This window comes from Grus americana, chromosome 4 (assembly GCF_028858705.1).
Source record: "Grus americana isolate bGruAme1 chromosome 4, bGruAme1.mat, whole genome shotgun sequence".
NCBI classification, from domain to species: Eukaryota; Metazoa; Chordata; class Aves; order Gruiformes; family Gruidae; genus Grus; species Grus americana.
The window spans coordinates 56,195,883-56,220,133 of record NC_072855.1 but is presented as its reverse complement, the minus strand read 5'-3'; the positions used below and the strand labels follow the sequence as shown (position 1 = coordinate 56,220,133).

The window sequence follows — 24,251 nt, the reverse complement described above, 5'->3', positions numbered from 1 at the left end:
ACAGACCAATGAAATGAACAGAATAAATATCTACTCTTTTCCTTTTAATAAATAAAAATAATGGTGTGATCATCTGGATCATATTTCATAGCAATAGTAGTGCATTACGAACAAATGCTACTTTACTGCACACTTTATGACAGAAAGATTGTGAAGTTAAACAATCCTGCCATAAACAGAAATTTTTCATGACAGGTCAAAAACATGCAACATGCAGACAATAAAGTTTTGCATCAAGTTTATAAAAAGAAAATGTAATAAAATTACAACATGTTTTAATGCATTTCTGAAGGGCCACGTGTAAGGGGAAATGCCTCTCAAATAACACAGAAGTGTTGGCTTGTGCTATACGTTCCCCACTACAAACATACATGTCTTCGACAAAAGAGCAAAACAGAGTCTTTCCTTACTGATATTCTAAGGATAAAAGTAATTCAAGCTTGTGAGATTGTCACAGTTAACTCATTTTCCTGAAATCCAAAGCAGAGGCAAAAATTGAGTTTCTAAGACAATGAATATATACAATTGGCACTTGTTGCCTTATCAATGGTCCTAATAACAAAAAGACTCCTTTTACTTGTGTCTTAAGCAGCTTTTTGCCGGGTGGCCTTTTGTATTATTCTTACACAGTTTATGAAACCAAATGGCCAGGAAAATCCGTAAGTCCCTTCAATCACCTTTGAAACAGAGACCGGAATTTAAATGGAAAAAAAAAAAAGTTAATGAAACTGTGGGCACCAGCCCAGTACTCTACTCCAGACCCCAAAGCTTTACATGTAAAGAACATTAGAAAACAAAGACAGGATTCATTTGGCCCTTCCGTAGCAACCAATCTGAACAGCTGGCTACCAAACAGCAGTATTTTCAGCTTAACTTTAAACATCACTTCTGTTTACTGTACAAAGTTAAGGCCATCTAACTAAACAGTAAGGTCATCCATAAACTTATCTCCAGCATGAAAACTCTGTATTAATTAATTTAGAGGAGGAAATGTATGATAGTATCTTCCTGCTCTTTATGTCAACACTGAGTTCTTTGCAGAAAGGAAAACATTAGTAAATTTCTCTCCCTCATCTCCCCAATATATTTTAATTACTTTATCATACTTGAACAAAATTAGACAAGAAGTTTTGAGGGGATGGAGACAGAAAAATTGGGTAGCATGGACTGAAGTCATTCAAACAACTTGCTAAATTTCCATAAATGTTTCAGAAATTGATCTGAAGCCAACAGAAATGGTAAGTTATGAACTCTTTTCCAACAGAAATTAATCAGCTCAGTCAACTAAACTAAGACTCAGGCTAAAGAAACATCTGCTTTCAGAAACTTAAAAAGAAAATATATTTCCTACTAATTGCCAGAAGGCAGGTTCATCAAAACATCTGCCTTAATGAAAAATAAAGGAATAAACGCAAGAAAATAGTAAAAGCATGAGGTAGTTTAAGAGTAGTATAGAACATACACCTAAGATATTTAAACAACAGACAAATACTTGTAGGACATTGTGTAGAAAATGGTCTCTGACACAAACTTTACATGCCAGTATAATGTCAAAGGAGCCAAAAACTGGAAACTGCACAAAGAAAACAGCACAACAAATCATCACAGCCATGTATTTTGGATAAGATCTCTGGAGTTACTCTGGTACAACCCTCCTGCTCCAATTAGAGCTACCATTCGGCCTTGGTCAGATCTAGCTGGGTCTTAAAAAAACCAAATAGCACAGGCCCCTGGGTAACCCATTCAAGTGCCATACTGCCCTTCCAGTGCAAAAATCATCTCATAGAATTATTTTTCCTTCATCAACATCATCTGTGGATACAGAGTTGTAGTACTGGAGATCATACAGATACATTTCTGTAGCATCATCATTTAATGCTGATGCAGAAATTGACTTAATAGGTCACGCAGTATCTGTGGCTATAGACCTCTTCATCACCTAATAAATTGTGATAGGGGATGTCTAGCATTGAAAGAAAAATTAATAGTTTATATACTTTATAGCCGTACCTAAGAAAAGCCTCAGCAGTGCCTCTGCTAAGCAATGCATCTGCTAATAGTTCTTAAACATAAAATCTATTCTAATATACAGAAACATACATATTTCTGATAACTGACTGCAGAAATGCTTTGCATCATTTACAAATGAAGACACTCAAAAATCACTACATAAAAGTGGAAAAGATATTATTTTTTAAGTTATTTAACTTTTAAAAATGTATGGATAACATAAAAAAGTTAAGCCACTTTAGCATCACTTCCTCCTTAAATTTTCTTCCTTTATATATAATGTAAAATTATTAAGTTTTTCTTTTCCCAGGCAAGCACAGTCATCATATATCGATGGAAAACAGTAATTATACTACTGCTCATTACTATTCTAACCAAGGAAATCAAGCACCACCTCTGCTAGAAAGATGAGAATATAGACCACTCAGCATACTCAAGCTCAACGACATTCACACTATCACAGCTAAGACGAATTAAGAATCCAGAGCAGCAGCAACATAAGATACATAAAAGCTCTGTGCTGCATGGATTGTTCAGTATATTTGAACAAAGTTTGCCTGTCATACGTGTTCATGACAAATTTGGTTTAGCAAATGCACATGAAGCTAAGACAGCAACATAATCACCTATTTCAGAGTGGGGTTAATAGTTTGCCTTTTTTGTTATCCTATTTTCATAAGTTTTCCTATTCACAAACTCCACATAGAAAAATCTGCAAGATTCCTATTGCATCCCATTCTAGCTGCAATGTCAGCAGTGACAGGCAGAATTATTTCTCTAGACCTGTAACTGTGTGAGGAATTGAGAAGGGAAAATCCCTGTAACACACATCACAAGGAAATCAAAAGCTCCTCAAAGTAGCTGAAAGGAACTATGAAACACGGGGACCCTTCACCTTTGCATGGACACCACCTGTGAGAGCAAGGCACATATATACTCCTGTGATGTTTCTGAGACAGATGTTCTGCAGATGCTCAAGCCCTTACACACTCGCAGCGCAAAGCAAGCGCTCAAGGAAGAGCAAGCTAAAGGGGTACTGATGTTGTGAACAAATTCTCCTCAAGGCCAAAGACATAAAATTGTTTTGACAGTAACTAATACAGACACAGCACAGCACAAAGCCTAGCCTACAGAGAAAAGTGTCATCGCTCAGATCAATAGTTATACAAATATAATCCTTAAAATGGGTGTTTCTGGTATAAGAGTGGGATTATTTTGAGGCTATTTGATGGGATTATTTTATTTACATTAAACCACTTCTTCAGTAAACCAAACTGAAAAGACACAAAGCCAGAACAAGCACCTCTATACTAAAAGAATTATATTGCAATTACAGGGAAAAGTGTTTCTTACAATAGGACAAAAAGACTATATGTGAGTATAGGAGTATCCATAACTGAGTATTCAGTAATGTTATGGGGCATTTTTAATTACAAAATCCAAGAAAATCTGAGCTGTGATAGTAACCACAACCTCCACCGTGCACCTGTGTAATGGTGCATATTGGCAGAAAAGCGCAATATAAATAGTCTACAGTCACTAAAATCTGAATCTACATTTAGACAAAAGTACACACATGGTTGCAGTACAGAAGAATAAGCTCCACAAGTCACTGTAAAAATTAAATTTACTAAAAAAACAAAACCAAAAGGAAGTTTCTTTGTATCTTTTTAACTAACTTAAGAAACTACTGTTTTTTAAGCAAGGATTTCCCTATGGTATTTATTAAAATAATGAACAACTTATGCAAAAAAACCTCTATGTTCATAAAATGCCTTGATCCAGATATGAGATATTACCTACTTATTAGAGATTAACTTATCCTTGCAGGAGACCTTCAGGAAAAAAATACAGCACAAAATCTGTTCATCGCCCTGACAACAAAATGATGAACAGATACATTTGTATAGACCTGCATGTTCTGAACTAGACACAAAACCAGGTGAAACTTAATCTACAAACAACCAGCATGTTCTGTGGAAAGTTACTGCAGTGATTTTCAGCCCTACTGTTTGCCATTGCAATGGCTACAAACCAATCTTTAAACAAAATTTCTGATGTTATGGCTCAAACAGGAGTTCAGCATTCATAATCTCTGCCATATGTTCTACTTGCTTCCTACAAGTAAGAATCAACTGTGGCTGTAATCTTTATGCCACAGTAAAAACATACAGAGATGTAAAATACATGTATTAACCATGAAACAAGAAAAAAAAATGGGGGACACATATAGAAAGAACAATCTAACCTTTGTTTACAAAGCAATTAAGTTCCAAAATGTCAAGAAAGCTTGATTGAAGGTATGATTTATTTTCTGCATCACATCTTACTTAACATCATCCAAAATATCACAGAGAACTTATAATCCATCAAGTGGGATCACAACTGGGCCAAAAGCATCCAGTAACAAGCACAAGCAGAGGAATGTGAAATACGTGCTGCAGATAAGATGGAAAGTAATCCATCTGGCAGATGTTTTTTGAATAGCATAGAACACAGGATTAAGAACTGTTCTGTCTCAGCTCAAATTGGGTTTTTTTGTTTATTTTGGTTTTAGAGAAACAGATTATTTTAATCAAGAAATCATTTCCAATCTTTCAAAAAAAGATGAGAGTATAGTGAAGGAATTATGGCAACACCACAAAAATTTTACAGCAATAGATTGTGCTCAAAAATACGTTACAGAATATAGGGACACTAACAATTTTGAAAGATGGCTATATACCCATTCATGTTGGCTTTCATATTTTAGATCAGGTAAACTGAGAGGAACCACATGAACAAAATTTATTTCTATTGTCAAAATTCCTCAAAACTGATATCTGCATAGCAGGCTACGGTTGTTTCACCTAAGTCTGAAATACACTTTGGGGATGACAAACCAGAATTACAAAGAATGAGAGTCCAACAACGGGCAAGCAATGGAGTGCTCAAATGAAGAATTTGACTGTTCACATTTATATACTTTAAAAAACCCAGAACACTAGAATCAACAATGGCTAATTTAAGAAAGCATGAAACACTCACTTGATTTATTCATTAGTTCAAAATGCATCCGCCTCCCTCAAAAACTAGCACCATCAAGAAAACGTTTTACAAAGAGGCCCCAAACTATCTGACCCACAATCTATTACAAGAATGAGAGGTTCTGCAAACCTGGAGAAAAAATACAAAATGAAAAGTTATCACAATTTTAAGTGCCAGACTTATTTTCACAGATTTGTGGCAAGTGGTATGACAGAGAAAATAAAAATCTAAGTTTAAAGTAACTAACAAATGAAATGTCTTATTTGGAAACTACTGGTCTGAAGTTACAGGATCTGGATGTAAAGTTTGGGATTTGCTTCCACATTTCCTACACTTAAAGCATAGTGACATTTATTTTTGCGTACTTCCAGTTTGCTACAGAAACCACCAAAGAATGCAAACAATTTCAGGATTAGCGCACATAGAAAAGCTATAGAGCTACATTATGTTTATAGTAAAGGGCCAAATCAGCTGCAAGTGTAAATTCAGAAGCTGTTCAAAAGTAAACAGTCTTTCTTAACCCTTGATTTTAAAAGTTACATATGAAAAAATAATGCTAAACACCTGGCTACAAGACTTTCCACAGTACTTGCTTACACTTTTATATTTCCATTATAAATAAGAATGAAACATATCCATATACACTGATCCATAAACATAATTATTGTAAAGGATACATAATTATTGTATCTTACAATACATTTTTATACCAAAAGAAAGTTCTTGTTATTTGCTTACTATAACACCACACTGGTCAGTAACAAGTTTCTGGATTACAGGTAAATTAGTCCTGGAAATCCGCACTCATTATTTTGGAAACCATTTAAGTTATTACCAGGATTCCATAGAGCCTTCAACAAGAAAGGCCTAAATTCTTGGGCTATGCATTACTGTAGAGATAGATCTATAAATTCCAATATTAAACAGTTGTGCATTTCAGATTAAGCTATTTACTGAATTTGTTTGCTAGGACTGCCCACATTTTCCTGGATCTTCCTCCTTCCCTTAAACTTTACCTGTGAAAAAAACGGGAGAAGAAAAACTATTCCAAAACCAGTTAAATCCCACACTCTGGCCCAGCCACAATATTCAGATCCAGCATGATTAAAATACATTCATTCTTGCATTACTACAAATCATACCTAAAGTTTCAATTTTATTTGGAGAGAAAAAGATGGGTCACTGGCTAGTATACTAACGTGGAAGCAGAGTTCAGGGTCTGGCTATTTCATATTACTCTTGCGGACCTCCTCAAGCACATCAGCTAAGCCCAGTGCCTCAGCTGTTACATGGGTATTACTGCTGTCTTGAGTCAGCTCTGAATTTTAACAGCCGAGAAGCTGTAACTAGATACCACTGCAATAGCAGCAACATAAACATCTACGATAAACGGATACAATTAAAAGGGTACCCACTTCTGGAACAAACCTGTGAGAGAGCTAGGCTGGAAAAGAACAACCACGGAACAACCACACTGCACCAACCCACTCATCAGAAGAGATTTTTAAGGTACAAAGTATTTCAGAGGCTGCACAAACAAGGGGAATAAAAGGCAACAATTTGATTCTACAAAGCAAACAGGAAAAGAGATTAAGATGCACATTACAAATCCTTTCTTGTGGTATTTTTTATTTTATTTTTAGTCTCAATATATGCTAAAAGACTAAACACACACTAATCCACCTCCTCCTGTTCTGCAACCTCTTCCACCTTCTTCCAGTAAAAAAATTACTAACTAGTGCTAGCCCAAATCCAATCAAGATTTTCTAGAAAAACAGAAGTCAATAATAAGAAACGTTAAAAATGTACATCCCTTGTGATTATATTAACTGAATATGTACAAAGGTATCTATGTAATTGTCTTGCAAACAATTGCAACTACCTGGATAATGACAGAATGAAAACTTGATGCCATAATACGTGTACTTGGTCCAAAAAACAACCAAAAAATAAAACCTCTTAGTATGACCTTGGTTTTCTTAATTTACCGATTTACAGTGATCAGAGATGCAGTGATCTCAGCCAAATTATATCAAAACCTGTCATACAGCTGAATGATTGTCAAAAGAAACACAACAGTTCTTATGTTAGTCCAGAGTTGGGCTCAAAATGTTTTCAGAGTTTGTAGGAAACAAATTTAATAGTATTGAGATGGTGAAATGAACAGCCTGTACATACATCCTTTCAGATGTTCAATACTGGAAGTGTAGAAGGACTTGCTATTAGAGGTGATACAGCCATAACTGTCTGCTGAGTTCTACGTATCTTTTCTTCCTTAGGAAATTACTCTGGAATTGAACCAAGTGAAATCAAAGCACAACTCAATATATGGAGGAAGTGGCAGATTCAGATTCTTCTAGGAAGAATGAGGGTCAGATTCTCCAGGCAACAAGCTCTTCTGGGACAAGGACTCTAATTATGGGTACATACAGTATTAATCACAAGAAAGGATTCTAGGTCAGGTGGAAGCTAGACAAGTTATTAAATCATGATTGAGCACTACTAAGAGACCAGAAATGCAGCTTCCACATATTGCAAAGCATTGATTCAGTATCATCCTGGGGGCTCAAATAACACTTCTAATTCCACACCTCTCTCCCCACCCCCCCACCCCCCCCATTTTGGGGGTTTTTTTTTTTTTGGACATTTAATTTGTACTGAAAATTTAGATAACATTCTATCTATAGCACTGTCTCCAAGCCAAGTCAGGTTTCAGGTGTCCTTTCACAGCTAGCATAGCAGTATCTAGGCACAAGCTCCAAATTGCGTGCTAATTTGTTACAGATACAGTAGCATGCCAATGTCTAACTCAGAGCAGACTTGTACTGCAAAGAGATCTGGCAGTGAAACCATTGCTTCTGTTGAGAAACTTAAGTATTACAGGAATACAAACAACAGAAAAGTCCCTGGCCTTAGAACTCTGCAGACCAACAGATGCCTACTATGATTAGAAAGCTGAAAACAAGCAAATATTCACAAACTGGAAGTGAAGGAAGTCACAACAAAGTCACCCACAACTAAGGCCATGGTGACAGGACTGAAGCATTCTCTCTTATTTACCTGGATTGTTCTGCCACATTATACTGTGGAAGCACATTGCAGCATCTTTTCAACAGAGGACACTTTAAAGTCATGCCTTCAAGAAGACACACAGCTGTGGTGCGTTGACATTGGCTGGAGGCCAGGTGACCACCAAAGCCACTCTATCACTCCCCTCCTCAGCTGCACAGGGGAGAGAAAATATAACAAAAGGCTCATGGGTGGAGATAAGGACAGGGAGAGATCACTCACCAATTACTGTCATGGGCAAAACAGACTTGACTTGGGGAAATTAGTTTAATTTATTATCAATCAAATCACTGTATGATAATGAGAAATAAACCCAAATCTTAAAAACACTTTCCCCCACCCCTCCCTTCTTCCTGGGCTTAACTTCACTCCCAAATTCTCTACCTCCTCCCCACCAGTGGTGCAGGGGGACAGGGAATGGGAGTTGCGGTCAGTTCATCACATGTTGTCTCTGCTGCTCCTTCCTCCTCAGGGGGAGGACTCCTCCCACTCTTCCTCTGTTCCAGTGTGGGGTCCCTCCCATGGGAGACAGTCCTCCACAAACTTCTCCAACATGAATCCTTCCCATGGGCTACAGTTCTTCACAAAATGCTCCAGTGTGGGTGCCTTCCATGGGGTGCAGTCCTTCAGGAACAGACTGCTCTATCGTGGGTCCCCCATGGGGTCACAAGTCCTGCCAGCAAACTTGAGCTCCTCTCTCCACAGGGCCACAGGTCCTGCCAGGAGCTTGCTCCAGCATGGGCTTCCCACAGGGTCACAGCCTCCTTCACGTGTCTCCACCTGCTCCGGTGTGGGGTCCTCCACAGGCTACAGGTGGATATCTGCTCCACCATCAACCTTCATGGGCTGCAGGGGGACAGTCTGCCTTGCCATGGTCTTCTCCAGGGGCAGAGGGGAATCTCTGCTTCGGCACCTGGAGCACCTCCTCCCCCTCCTTCTGCACTGACCTGGGTGTCTGCAGAGTTGTTCCTCTCTCATCTTCTCACTTCTCTCTCTGGCTACAATTGCTCTTGGTGGGTTTTTTTGTTTTTTCCTTTCTTAACTGTGTTATCCCAGAAGCACTCCAGCATCACTGATGGGCTCAGCCTTGGCCAGCGGAGGGTCCGTCTTGGAGCTGGCTGGCATTGGCTCTGCTGGACCTGGGGGAAGCTTGCTAGCAGCTTCTCGCAGAAGCCACCCCTGTAGCCCTCCTGCTACCAAAACCTTGCCACACATACCCAATACAAGAACAAAGAGAATATGGAATCAAATGAATATAACTAAACAAACATTTTTCAGTGTTAGCATTGTGCTTCATCCCTTTTTCCATTTTGCTAAATATAAAGGTAACTTGTTTCAAGGACTGGAGGACACTCTTCACAGCAGACTACTAACAAAAAAAAAAGTTTATCTTCTCACTGCAGAACAAACTATGCTTTCCCTCTCACATTAAGAAGAAAAAGTTTACTGGTTTCAGAATCAAAAGAATTCACTTCCATTCAACAAGCAACATCAACCAACACCTGTGAAGAGCCATCTTTGGTGAGTAACAGCCTTCATGCAAACTGTTAACTTCTGCTTTTGAAAACAAAAATTCTCCATTTTTCATGCTACCAAGCGTACCTAATTTTAAAAAAAATCCACCGAAGTATCTAGCCAGAGGATTTGAAAATGTATTCATCAAAAAGAAAGAAACATGTTGAGAGAATGTGGAGGAATATAGATACAGCAACCTCTAAAGAGCTTAAAAAAAAAAAAGAAAAAAATTTCACTCAAACTTAGATTTGTAGCAGTAATATGAAGCTTTTTAAAAGTAAAAACAATTCTGTCCATTACAGTTGACAAGTTCTAAAGAATATAAGTCAAAAAAGCCCAAATCATCAATTTTAAATATGAAAAACATTAGAAATGTATCCATATTAATGTCGAATTTGTCATTAATGTCCATAAAATTTATCTTGCACAGCAAATCTGGTTTCTAAAGCTTACCTATGTATATTTGATACCCTGGTTCATTTTTCAAGTTACTACTTATGAACAAAGATTTAATTACATTCTTTTCCCTGTATAAGGGAAAATGAGCTACAAAACACCAAATCCCTATTCACATTATTGAAACATGCATTTTGAGAACATATACAAGTAGTTTCTGTTGATGATACGTAACAGAGAAACTTAAGAATGATATAGATAAATAAAATTTCAAGCAAAATATACCAAATATTACTATAAAAGTTTTATATTGCTATAAAACACAATGGAAATGTGACACATGATTCAAGGTATTACATCTACAAATTGCCTTACTACTTGCACAAGATAAGCCCGTCATGCTGCAATTAACAGCACCATGTTCATTCCTAAAGATATTGGCTGAGTCCCACTGAACTTGCACCAAAACACATGAAGCCATCCAGGATGCAGCATGAAATGCTAGCTCATGAAAGTCCATGACATATACCAATATTTCTCAACGTCTTTAACTGATGGAGGATAAAGAAAGGAAGCCAGTTTCCATATGCAATCTTGAATGTCACATATACAGTGTAGAACCATTTACAACTTATAATTTTCAGTGCAGCCCTGAAAATATCAGGTACAAAGTCTAGGACAGCAAGGAAAGTTTGTATAAAATAGAGAAGCTTAACAGTGCATTTTTATTTTTTCCAGAATATTCTTCCTAACAAAGGAAAGACTGCAGAGAACATGCAATGCAACTGAGAGCCAAGATAACACCTTTGTTCAGTTTAGCATTTCTTCATGGAAGCACTCAGAACAGTTTATACTGCTAAGAGGTGCCTTAACATTTGGGGGTGGGGGGATGTTAGTTTGTTTCTTATTTCTTGTCACTAAAACCACAAGAACACAGGAAAGATCTGCAAATGGGATATTCAAAAGCATTTAAGCAGATTTAAGAGCACTTCACCAATCAGACACATTAGAAAATTCTAAGCAGAGCATGCTGATGGAACAACTAAATGAATACTAGCTCAACTGGTCTACTGACAATCTTTACACAAGCAATTTAAACATCAACACAAAGACCAACAATTCCGTGACAGATCTGCGAAAGTTCTAAAGTAACCTGACACAGACTAAAATGAGAGAGTCACATCTCTGTTATCTCTGGATTTTTAGATTAATGTTCCACAACAACAGGGGGCAAATTTTATTGCTTCGGATTAGATTTGACTGATTTTCATATTGGGATTATTCTCCAATTCTTCTACACTTACAAGATAACTCTGCAAACAGCTGAATTTCTTACTTGCCTTTGCTCTTCAATACTTTAAAAGTTTTTAAAGGATGTGAATTCCTTTTGATATTGCTATGGTAAGATGCCAGAACTTCGACATGAGACGTGCACCAAAAATTAACTTTTCAGAAGATAGTCCAGACCATCTGGAGATGATGCATTTCAAGTACAGAATAATTAATACCACCTTCACTAAAACACTAAATATACAGTAGTCTGGCCTCTCCTTTCTGCAGCTAAGAGCTTTGAAAGTATCAGACTACTCAGAACAGATTATGAATCACTCATAACAAAGTATTTTTACTTTTTTCTTTCTTTGAATTTGTTTAAACACTATTATGTTTGGGTGTTTTTTTCCTTAAACATAGCACTGCTTTCATCTTTGAAATTGCTGATTAGAACTTTAAATGCACAACTGTAGCCTCAGAACTTACTTTCAGGAAGAGCTAAAATGAAACTCCTGACCTTTTCCAATGTGGAACTGTATCCAAATCAAGTAATACATTCATGGTTCTTAACATGGAAATCTAAAAACAGTGTAAGTGCAGATAGAAGCCATAAGTAACTTCAATAGACAGAAAAAATCCTCCTTGTCTCATTTTGTCACAAATGATTTACGGATTGGAAACAAAATCTGTGCCTCAAATCTGCAACAGACAAAGATTGGGGGACTGGAAAAAGAAGGTTTATGCAGCCACTTGTACAACGCTTACCTTTAAGAATACACCGCAACACCTAGGCTTCTAGCAGAGACATTAGTTTCAAAGTATGTTTTATATACAGAAGTCTGTCGTATATTTATATACACAAGCCTATTGAATCACAACAAATATGTTGCAATTCATAAATTCCTTATTAAAAAAAAAAATCAATAAAGACCTTACAGAAATTCACTAATGCTGCACAAAACTTTATAGTACCTCAACGGTGATGTTTTTTACATTACAGTGAGGCAGTCCCACACCCCCAACGTACAAAACTCTGACATTGCAAAATAAGGTTGTTCAAAACTTGTTTGCCTACATTTCTGAAGGAAATTATCTAGTTTAATAACCACAAAATAAACTTCCATTTTATTTATTATGATCATTTATGAACTGACATAAAATCTGGGCAATCACAAACTCTGGAAACAACCAGTAGCCTTAGAGATAACTCCTTAAAGATATTAAATAGTAAAAGAGATTAATAGAGTTCCAGTAATCCAGTAAAAGAAGAAGAAACTGTGAACTAAGAACACAGGTTGAATTATTTTTCACAAATAATCTAATGGGCTCTCCAAAGACCATTACAAAACAGATCATGTAAATCATCTATGAAGTATTTCACTTCCAGCAAATCCTCTCCTCCTTCCCTCCCAAATCAATAACAAATAATGTTTTTAAAGAACATATCCCCAGAACAAAATATTAATGAATGTCAATAAACTTGAGTGAGAACCACATATACATTCTTTCGATATGTTTGCAGTATTTTGTTACCAAGGAAGAGGAGAGAGAGAGACACACATTGAAGCTCAGTTTCAGTCGTTCTCTGGGCTGCAGTCTTTTCTGTGCCCAAGCACAGAAACTATACCTTCCTCCTCATGTTTAGTTCATCTTCTGATCTTAACTTCTGTGTAATTTCTCAGTGCCTACACTTCCTTTTTTGGAAGCAAGATTATATCAGGAAGAGAAGTTATGAGATGGTCAATTAACTGACTACGGTCCTCCCCTCCTAATGAAGAGGGTGACATATTCTCATGTGCTCAGAGTGCTGCTACAAAAACAAATTACTGGTTAGTTGCTTTAAATTCACCTCCTTATATCCTTTCATTTACCTGTTTTTTTCTTCTATCATATCAAACAGTTTATTTCCCTCTCCTCTGAATTCCAGCCATAACCTATCCTTCGTTGCAACCATCTTTTTCAATTACCAAAATGTTGACCCTTGAACTATGGCAGCATTTATTGATCGATTTAAAAAATAATTTTACATCACTTGCACAATTCTTCTCATGATGTTACATATGTGCCAGGAAAAGTTCCCAGGAACTTCCACTGAGCTCCTCATTCTCTTACAAATATCTTCCTAGCATTCTCGTTTATCCCAAAGGATATAAAACTCCAGCAGAAGTTGAACTGATTAACTTTCTTCCTCAATCACTCCCTGCTCAGCTGCTACCTCTTTTCTTAGACTTGAAAACATTCAAGGCAGAAGGCATTACTCTGCTATGTGTTTAAACAGCACCTAGCACAACAAATTCTGCAATTATTGCTTTTAGATTCTACTTCGACACAACGAATGTGTCAACTGCTAAAACATCAACTGTAATTTGAAGAGAAAAAAAAAATAATGTTTTAAATCACTTTTCCAACAGGTGGTCCCAAATTTTGGGATTAGAGGTTACTGAGCTGAGAACTGCCATGTAAAAAGTATCTTTCTCTTGGGTGACTCCTTAGTTACAGAGCACAGCTCCATCCATCCAGGTACAGTTTCTTATCCAAACAGGTTTTGCTGCCCTCCTGTGGCCTGTGAAGATTTTAAGCTGCAAAAGTCACACACACACCCCAACGCACTGGGAAAACAGCTAAGAAAAACTCTGATATGCTCGACCAGTTCACACTTTTGTCTTGAAAGACAGATTGCACAGCTCAACATTACACTTTGAAAAAAGTAAAAAAGCCAAAATGATGTTGCAGAGGTAAGGAAGGTCTCCTGATGCCTCCGCTTGAAAGGACTGCTTAGGCTTTGTAGTGGAAATACAGAGATCAGTCACGCTCACTTAACAGTTGAGATGACAAATTTATAACTCTGCTGTCCCTCAGTTACAATATGTAGAAAACAAGAATGTGACCTATAAAATACTGCAAAGAAAGGGAAAAAACCCCTAACTTTAAATCCTTGTGTTGATTATGCTACATAGCTATATGAATTCCCACACTCAGATACGGCAAATGGATGACACGTGAAATAGCTAAAGGACACAAGCTGTACAGTGGTTACACCCTGTCATCGATGTAGTTGGGATTTAAGTCTAATGAGAAAACTCACAGAACAATCTTCAAATAAGCAGTGAAGACATTTAACAGCAAGAAATACCAGAATACTGAAGTAGATTAAAAAGCTCTTAAATAGAATGCTGGTGCTACAAAAGATCAGTTTAAATTGCAGAGCAACTGGAATACTAAGATATTAGTATTTTCTGGAAAAAAAATTATGAAGACTAATGTCATCAACAATTTAACTTTTTATCCAATAACATATTCAGAATATTTGAAGACAAAGAAAGGCATTAACTCCCCCCTCCTCCTAAATCTTTGTAATAAATACAAATATGCTAATGCATATAGAAGTCATTACTACAACATTTGATTAAAATATTTAGAAAGTTAAAACAGAGCTTTCGAAAAGGGAAATATTTGAATGAAATAAAAGCAATCGTTTCACTTGCTTATATGGAAATAGGACAGGATTTCTTTACACATCTTTACAAGTTTTTAGATGCTATCCAAAGGTTTTTAAAGGAATTCATATTCCAAAAAGGGGCACATCATTACAAAAGCATGCTGGAAAACAGGTACATACAGATTTAAAACGGGACAAAGTATAAAAATTGATTTGCTGGAAGTCTGAACACTATATATACTCTGTAGGAAAGTTCACATCTACTAGTGCAAAGAGCAAAATTCCTGAAATAGGCATTTAGTTCTTCCTTACAGTGGCAGATGTAAAGTCTATTTTGACCCATTCAGAGTCAAACAAGAGAAAATAAATCAAACGTGAACAAAAAAGCCAGCATTCCTCCATCTAATTATCTGTTTATATTTTTGCGGAAGCTCTGAAGTGGGCAAATTTTTTTGACAACTAGTTATCCAGCTGCCATGAGAAGCTTCTGAGGGTCAGCAGTGCATGAATGGTCAGCATCTGTGTAATTCACACTGGATGGCATATATGAAATCAGTTATTATGAAATGGCAACATGATAAACAGGACTCAAAAAAAAAAAGTAGTTAAATGCCTTCTCATATGTAGTTTACTGGCAAAAAGGAGCAAGAAATGTGTCATCACTGCCTTCTCTACAAGGTGTCACTTTGTACCACAGCATCGCTCCTAAGTACACCTTACTGACCGTTAAAGGAGATAAATTTCTATGTACTCTGGCTTCCCCAAAAATACCCCTGCTGATGATTTTGAGCCATGTTTAGAAGAAAATGTCTTTTTGGATCACAGTCATCTGTTCTGGCTTTTTGCTGGACATTGCCCCAAACCAAAATTGCTAGAACAGATCATCAATCCTTCTTTCCTCAATAGTAATCTTCTATAAAGAATGACCCATGCTGCCATGCTATGGAGTACTTAGCAGAAACTTGTTCTCTAAACCTTTGGCTTAAGTTATCTCTTAATATAACTTTGGGGCTCTGCTATGCCATGAACAGGGAACACAGAAGTATAAAAGGGGCAAAGAAACAAACTCTACTACAATGATATTAGGAGGAGAAAAAAGACCAAATAGTTTAAATGAAACAAAGGTCAGAGTTACTTAGCAGGCTAGTTAACATTCATTAAAGATTTCTGAGGAAGACATAGAAAATTAATTTAATAGTCCTGTTTAAAAAAAAAAAAAATCTGCTAGTCATATGTGAGTTAATGGTTTTGGTTTTAATGTCCTGCCATGTATGTGAAATTTTAAAGACAAAAGGGAAAAAAACCCACAAACTACTTTTTCTGTCTAAGGCAGATCACACTCAAATTCTATCTACACATAGCCATGTTAGGTCAGTGACTGTCAAGCACAGATACTTTGCAAAAGTTCACTCTGACTAATCAAGAACATGCTTTAATTTAACTGTCAGAACTAAGGCTACTGTGAATTTACAACAACAAATCATTAAGAATTACCTTCAGTTCCCAAATCATAAATCCTTAAAGCATTTCAACTGGCAAATTGTAGCATTTAATTTTAATTCTTTAGATATGTTCAGTAAACAAACACAAACCACAGCAGGACTAAAAAAAGCCTCAACTGAACTTTATATACTGTATTCTATAAAACAAATCTCTCAGAAGCCTAATAAACTCACAATTAACAAGGACTTGTAAATTGTAAAACCATACCTCTGGGGATTGAACTTCATAAAAATCTAAACTCCTGTTACAGGGGTTATTCAATATGAAGGGCTAAAGCTTCAGTAATTCTCTGAGAGTTTACACTTATTCCACGAAGCAAGGCACTAAAACAAAGGTGACACTTTTCAGTGTGATTATCAGCCGTATGGAAAACCCGTCAATCACCCTCACCATAGTAATTTCTTACAGAACAGACCAAACACCAATGTGTCTTAACTGAATCAAAATGCAGCTGTTAGAACTTGATATTAATCTTTCTAGTATGATTTTCAATAAGGTACACTAGCAACTGCTGGTTTTTCTTTAGAGACTTTGAATATTTCAGAGGCTGTTAAGCATATTATTTAGATCAAAACAGCACTTAATGCAACAGACTTCAAGCAAACATAAATGTACTGAACTTGTATCCCTCATAATGCAGATGCTTTGTTTTCAGGAGGCATACAAATCTTCTGTTTCCAAAAAATATTTGTTTCAGTAAAACATTGTACCTAAAAATCATTATTGCATACTAATTTAACTTAGTCATATAATAGCTTTGCCTCCTGTCTCCAAATAGACATCTTAAAAATATAAAATAATGCATTCCCTTCCCTTGTTTAGTTTGGTAACCAAGACAATCACAAAAGAAAAAGGAGAACACAGAAGTAAGAAAGAACAGTGTATACTGCCACAGACAAGTTATCTGGTTTGGTGGCATGCATAATTTATAATTTGCAGCTACACATAAAGAACTCTTTTTTTTGTTGGTTTTTTTTTGCTAAAAATTAGTAATTCAAACTCCCATCAAAACTGTCCTCGGGTCAACTATGCAATGCTGTATCCCAGAACAGTCAACAGATCCAAATAAGTCATATATAAAGTCTAAAGTTTTGCAAGAATCCCCTTTTTAAGATAAGCCACATAAAAGAGGACGTAAATTGCAGTCATCACCCTCCATTTTCTTACACTTATCACCTCAAACACCAATGTTGCCTATATGCAAGCCATGAGCATTTCCCTTTCTCTTTGTTACTGAAAATTATTTACTTCTCACGTATTTATTAAGAATATGAGGCAACCTGGCTCTATTGCCATCACAGGTATTCCCAATCTTGAATTACAAAATACAATACAATCATAAATGTGGTTTAAACTTTTAAATGAACGCAGCAAAACTGTAACTTTAAGGAGAGGTTAATGAGAAGCAGCTTCAGTTCAGTTTCCTTTGGATTGTTACCCATGTGGCTGGCAGGCAAAGAGCTGTCTGATATGGAAAACTCAGTTGAAGAAGAAGGATGAATTCCTGCTTCAGGATGCCTGAGATACTGAAATAGGCTACAAAACTATTAAAAAATATATCTTCAAAGTCTTTCAAAAAGTTCTGACAGGCTTGGAAGGGAAATAGAGAACTTTAAAGTGTTTCTTTTAACTTTTTGTGTTTTATAGAATAAATGCCTGCCTGGATCTCATTTTAGCAACACTGTTGCTTTTAACATTTAAAGTAAAACACATAATTTGCATCTCTTGATTAGCAAAAAATTTAATAAAATATCAGACTCCCTAAAACGGCTTTGATTTTTAAGCATCATGTATTCTCATCTCAGGAAGCATCTCTCAAGTCTAAAATATTCCAAGGGTAACACTAATATAAAAAGCAGAACAAATTAAAATAACTGTGACCTTTCTTCACAAAATAATCCTAGAAGCAACTTGGATATATTGAACCAATGTTGACAACAATTTCAAATCAAATAACTCTGCATCTAATAAAGCATTTATTCCACAGTTATGTTAGTCAGTTCTGTTACCAATTACAAACAATTTTAATATGGACCCAGAACCACAAACTTTTAAATTGGCTAAAAGATAATGACATAATTTAATGCTGTTTTCCTTCAGAGTTGTAAAAAAAAAAAAAAAAATTAAAAAAAATTGCAACAACCATTAAAACATCAGTAATCTTTAATCACATGAAGTTAGAAAATGGTTGACAGTCATTCGGTATAGGGGCAAAACTCAAGAAATCAACATTATGTCCAAAATACAGGGAACTCAGTGGGAAGCCAAGCTTTTCAACGGTTGATGGATCAAATCAAGAATCTCATCACAGCTCATTGATGTCTCCTCCCACCTTTCAGTAAAGCTATTTTTGTATATGATAAATGAGGGCTGACAATATTTCAAAATTTTCTTCTGCCAAGTTAAGAAGTCTCTGTATCTTCCCTGTTGAGAGGCCACACTACATTAAAGTATCTTTTACTTAATATCAGTTCTGTAAGCTGAAGCTAACACTGATCCTCCAGCATTGTTGTATGGTATACCATTAAGACCACTTAATCAAAACATCAGTTAATTCCACAGAACTATAACACCATGTTCTGTGTTATTGTTATTTTTCTAGCCTGTGTTATTTAAAGGTACTTAAGTTTTGAAGATGTTTCTAAACTAAAATTGTAAACATTGTTTTATTCTTGTTGGTCTACCCGGCATGTTGAACAGAAGCTCTTTTGAAAAACTGCTGTCCTTCATGACTTATTCTTTCACTTCAGAATATCTAATTTACAATTTAATCTCCATTCTGGAGAAATAAAATTACACTGTGAACCAACAAGTCTTTCTTCAACCAGGTATCTTTTAAACATTATTATTATTCTATGAATCTTTCTGCTTGATACACGTAATTATGAATTTAGCTTATAGCCAGAACCAGGCTGGAGATAGGTATAGATGATAGTGTCTATCTAGCTTTAAAATGTATGAATTGATGAGTTCAGAGACTGCTACTGATCTAAAGAAATAGAATACAGGGGCATTTGTTACTAGATTAGTATTTCAGATCCTGTCCAGATAAAAGGTAATAGAGTTATTGGGCAAGGTAGGGGGGTAGGGAGTGTCTGGGGACCTGAGAAGTCATTTTACAAAACAACATCTTAGTAAATAGGTAAATTAATTTTAAAAATACCCTCACAACTACTTGTATATTTAGTCTTCAAAGAAAGACCAGAGGTTTTATCTCAACTGTAGACAAATTAGCTGATGCCTTAATTCATAAGTTACGCACACTGGAAATCAAGACTAGATATCACTCTGAACAGTGACATTGGTCAAACCTGATGAACAGGCATCACGGGAAAACTTGTTTTGATTGTGCTAATTTGTCATTTGATGAAGGAACTGTGGGTCCTAAGCCAGACTGTATTTGTATTGTTAATTTGTAAATGGAAAAAAAAACTTGAGCAGATGAGGAAGTAAAACTATTGAAATGCATTCCTCTGCATACTTTATTTAGAAATACCTTCTCAAAACCTAATGCAAGTTTCTTATAAAAAGTCCTATAAAATCAGTGTTTATGTACAGAGAAGGAAGGAGAGTAGGTATGGAGAGAGACTGTGCAGAGTAACAAAGTACTGACAAGTACTCAGTATTTGCAAAGCACTTAGGATGAATGAACTCAGTTCTTGAGAGCTGACCCCAGAAGACAAACCAAATTGCTTTGGAATAATATACATAAATGGGATCTCCAAAATCAATGGTTGTCCAACTATAAAAACATTTTTGAGGTCCATATCCCAGTGAATTTTTATTTAGCAGATTCATTTTTGCCAATGAAGGAAAACACTCTTGCCTTTGTAAGATATTTTAACAATTCCAGTGCAAAAAAGTGTCAGCCAAATATCTGTAATTCATTTTTCTTTCTGCCAGAAAAAGATTTCTATTACAGTAACCCTATGTTATGTTGGACAGTAGGTTAAAAACAAAACCTGGTTTGCAAATAATTAATGCCACAAAGAAAATGTGAGCATTAGTTCCATGCGACAATTCTGGAACACAAAGATCCTACTTCTGGAGGGAAGCAAGTTTCACTGCCTTGGGGTTTCAATGATGTGTTTTTGAAGAGGATAAGACATTGTGACAAACAATTTCCCTGCAGACATATACTGTCAAGAGCTTGCTCCCCCCCCCCCCCCGCAGTGAAACACAAAGACAGTGGAAATTTCCATCTTCCCCATAATCTGAATTCGCAAGCAATTTGTTTAAAAATAATACATATTGCAATGTCAATTCTCAAAGCCACATACTAGACTTACTTATAATTTCTTATTATAGTCAAATGATTTGAGGTGACCATTCATCAGAAATTATGTTCAAACAGTGTCACTTATGTTTTTGACAAATAAAACAATATCCCAATCCCAAAAATTTAGCATTTCCTTTTGGGAAAAAATTATCAGCACTAACAGACATAAAGAAAGGTGGCACAATAATAAAAGCTTCATCCTCATATCACTATTCTTTCTGTAATCCAGACAAGCTCTATTTCTAATGTGAACATTCTGTACTCTGTATGTACATAAATAACTGAATATGGCACCTTTAGTAAGATTTATATTCATGCATATATTAAAATACTGCGATTAATAAAAGCAGTCCTCAAAAAAAGAAAAAGCACTGAAGATCAAAACTCTCAGCTGACATAAATTATTTAGGAAAAGAAGGCAACATAAAGGCAACCTTTTAAATATTATATACCTGTATTTCCTGAATTCTGCTTCTCTTTTTTTCCCCCCGAAAAAACATTTACAGTATATTATGAATTATTCTGTGGCTGATAAATCAAGGTAACAAATCTCTCTTCAACAACCATTTAAGGGACAGCCTTATCCCTGAATAGTAGGCGTTGGGCTTTCCAAATTTCGTTTTATTTTAAAAAGGTAATCATTCTAAAAAGCTAGTAACTTTCTCAAAAGTCTGAAGACTTGAATGCAGACAAGGAGCAAGTATCAATCAGGGTATCATTTTATTCTGGCTAACCTTTCTGTGACAGTTTTATATAGTCATTTAATTTGGCCATCAACTTGCTACTAATCACAAAGCAAGCATAAATCAATCAAACTTGATCAGAGTCTTTCTGCACTTCAGCCAGGCAGGTATGCATTGCCTTGCAATGGATTAGCACCCTTTCTTACACCTGTGCGCTGGACACAGAAGATGTGAAAGACCTTTTCTCTTTCCATATTGGCTTTTTTAAATACATACACGGAAAATTGCCCCTCCAAGTCAAACACTTGTCCAAATCAATTCAATACTAGGAATCAATCAATTACTTACTAGGAATAACAAAGTATATAAAATACTTGACGTGCTTGGGAGTTGTGTTTACACACAATCCATTAAAATGCACTTCTTTAGGAAAAACTGGCCCTATGAACAGAACTACCTACAAAGTTAAAGGGCTACCTGTCTTCCATTAATTGGTAAGACCAGGCTGCACTTGTGAAATGCATTCATTTATCTTGATCTAACTTTATTTGCCTATATTTTTTTTAAACTGACTTCCTCCACCTCAAACTCTTCACAGATTCTGTAATTGAACCCTCTATCTCCTACTGTGCATACACTCCTAGTTTTTTATTGTAGTGGTCTATCCACATTCGCCCAACAGTAAGTCGCACTTCAGCTAGAGGAGCTCTTTTCCGACCTACTACAATTTATTTAAGAAAAACTATTTTTATGAGCAAGAGGGCATCACTCACAAGCCTACAGAATGTAGTTTACTACTTGCTATGTTCATTCTGTAAGCAGTTTCACACTTCGGAAAGAACGGTATAAATTTGTTCACAGCTAACCACTACCTTTCTAAGTAAATACTACCACATGTACACTCTGTCAGTCTAGCTGGTAATTTCAGAATGAGACACCACAAATAAAACACTTTTCTTCTTCTAAGTACTTCCTACTTAACAAGTATTTCAACTTATAAGAGAAGTAGTAAGGGTTTGTGACACTGTAGGTCAGTTATTTCTCATTCTTGGGTAAAAAACAAATAAATAAAACGCTCTTTTAAAGAAAAAAAAAATCATGTTAAAATACTTAACCTTTCTCCCTTTTTCTGTTTCAGAGTGAGCACAATGCTTTATGAAAAAATGACAGTACAAAAGACTTACATCCCCATATATCATCATCATAATAAAGCAGCACCAAGGGTTATCACTCCCCGCTCCCACATACACACACTTTCCCCTTGCCTTTAATGTGCTTTGGGTGAGCCCAAAGGAAGCACCTCTAATCACTACCAGTCAAACTGATCTTGATATCCACAAAGCCTTTGCAGCTAATAGGAAATTAACCTGAAGACAAGGGACAGTTTCACACAGAGAGGACCAGAAACAGAAGCAAAGACCCCAGGGTTGACTGAAGTTCCGAAAAGGATAAAAAATTCTTTCTACTGCTGCCTAATAGGAACTGAAGAGAAAAGATGCCCCATTGCTTTGTTGGTACAAATCTAATTAAATATAACCTCCTCTTTCCCAAACCTCACATTTAATCAGCAGTAGCACACTATTTCCATTTAGTATTCTTATTTCAACAAGCCCCTCTTCACAAAATTTCAGCCACCACCTTGTCAGGGAAGAAATGAAAACATTTTCTATGCTGACATATGCCATGTGATTATTTCCCTATAATGCTCATGCAAGTATCTCATTTGCCTTTAGTCTCACATTGTGACCACCTACACTTTTATATTCTGACCTGCCACCCTCTTCTTTTAGTGTCCGTACGTATTTACAACTGTATCTACCTTTACTTCTATGGAAAGCTCAATACAATCAAGCACTGAGCTTGGTTAGGACCTCCAAGTTGTGTCTACTGCCAACTGAAGTATTTGTTGCAAATAAGTATTTCATTAAATATTTTAATGGCATACAAGTTTCCAGTATCTGCCTCTGATATAACCTGGAAATACTACATTTTCTTTTGAGATTTTGCACAAATTAATTTTTCAATATGAAGAGATCCATTTAGCCAGATAGACAGTTTGGGTGCTTGGGGGTAAATCTTTATACACTATATGATTTGGAAGAAACAACAAGTGCTGAGGGGTTTTGGCTTCTGTATTTCATAAACAATATCAACATACTTCTGAACTAAACATAGATTTGGAAAAGAAGCTTAGACAAAATACAGTTAGAGTACTGGTCAAGTTTTTATACAGTAAATTAGAACAGAAACCAGCATTTACAATACATTTTAAAATAAATGGAATATTTTGTGTTAAATTCCTTCCAAAAGTGAAGGTTTGTAACAACAACTCAACAACCACAATATCACAGAATATCAACAGTTACAGAGGGCACTAAGATACTGTATTTTGGGATATTTTGCAATGTTTCAAATACCATCCAGATGCTCACAAAGGCTTACAAATTAACACATGTATCAAGGCTGATACACACAACTTTAGAAGCCAAATATTTTAAAAGTAATTGACATAATGGCAGAAATTTAAAACATTTAAATGTCATGTAAACATGACTCTATTTTGGTCAACCAAATACCTTTTTAAAATTGCATCAGGACTAGAACAGAGGTTTTCACGTGGGAATAGTTCAAAGCTGCGCCAGAGGAGGTTTAGACATGAAGAAGCGTTTCTTTACTGAGAGGGTGGTCAGACACTGGAACAGGCTTCCTAGAGAGGTGGACGATGCCCCAAGCCTGTCAGTGTTAAAGAGGCACTTGGACAATATCCTTAACAACATGCTTTAACTTTTGGTCAGCCCTGAAGTCAGGCAGTTGGACCAGATGATCTCTGTAGGTCCCTTCCAACTGAAATAGTCTGTTCTATTCTATTCTACCTCGTTCTGCTTCAGAAAATATGACTAAGCAAATGAAAGGCAAATCATGATGTCATAATCTTTAGTTTTGCCACAGCAAATAACCCCTATCAAAAAACCTAAATTAAATGTATAATCTAAATAATACATTAGAACTGCAATCATCAGCAATTCTTTTCTGTAGTAAATAGCTGTGACAGCAAGGT

General features: G+C 36.0%; 1 protein-coding gene across 10 annotated transcripts in view; it reads right to left on the bottom strand.

Annotated features, from left to right (window-relative positions):
* GSTCD (glutathione S-transferase C-terminal domain containing) overlaps positions 1–24,251 on the bottom strand; it is a 74,178-nt gene that overhangs the window by 30,602 nt on the left and 19,325 nt on the right. The window lies entirely within an intron of this gene.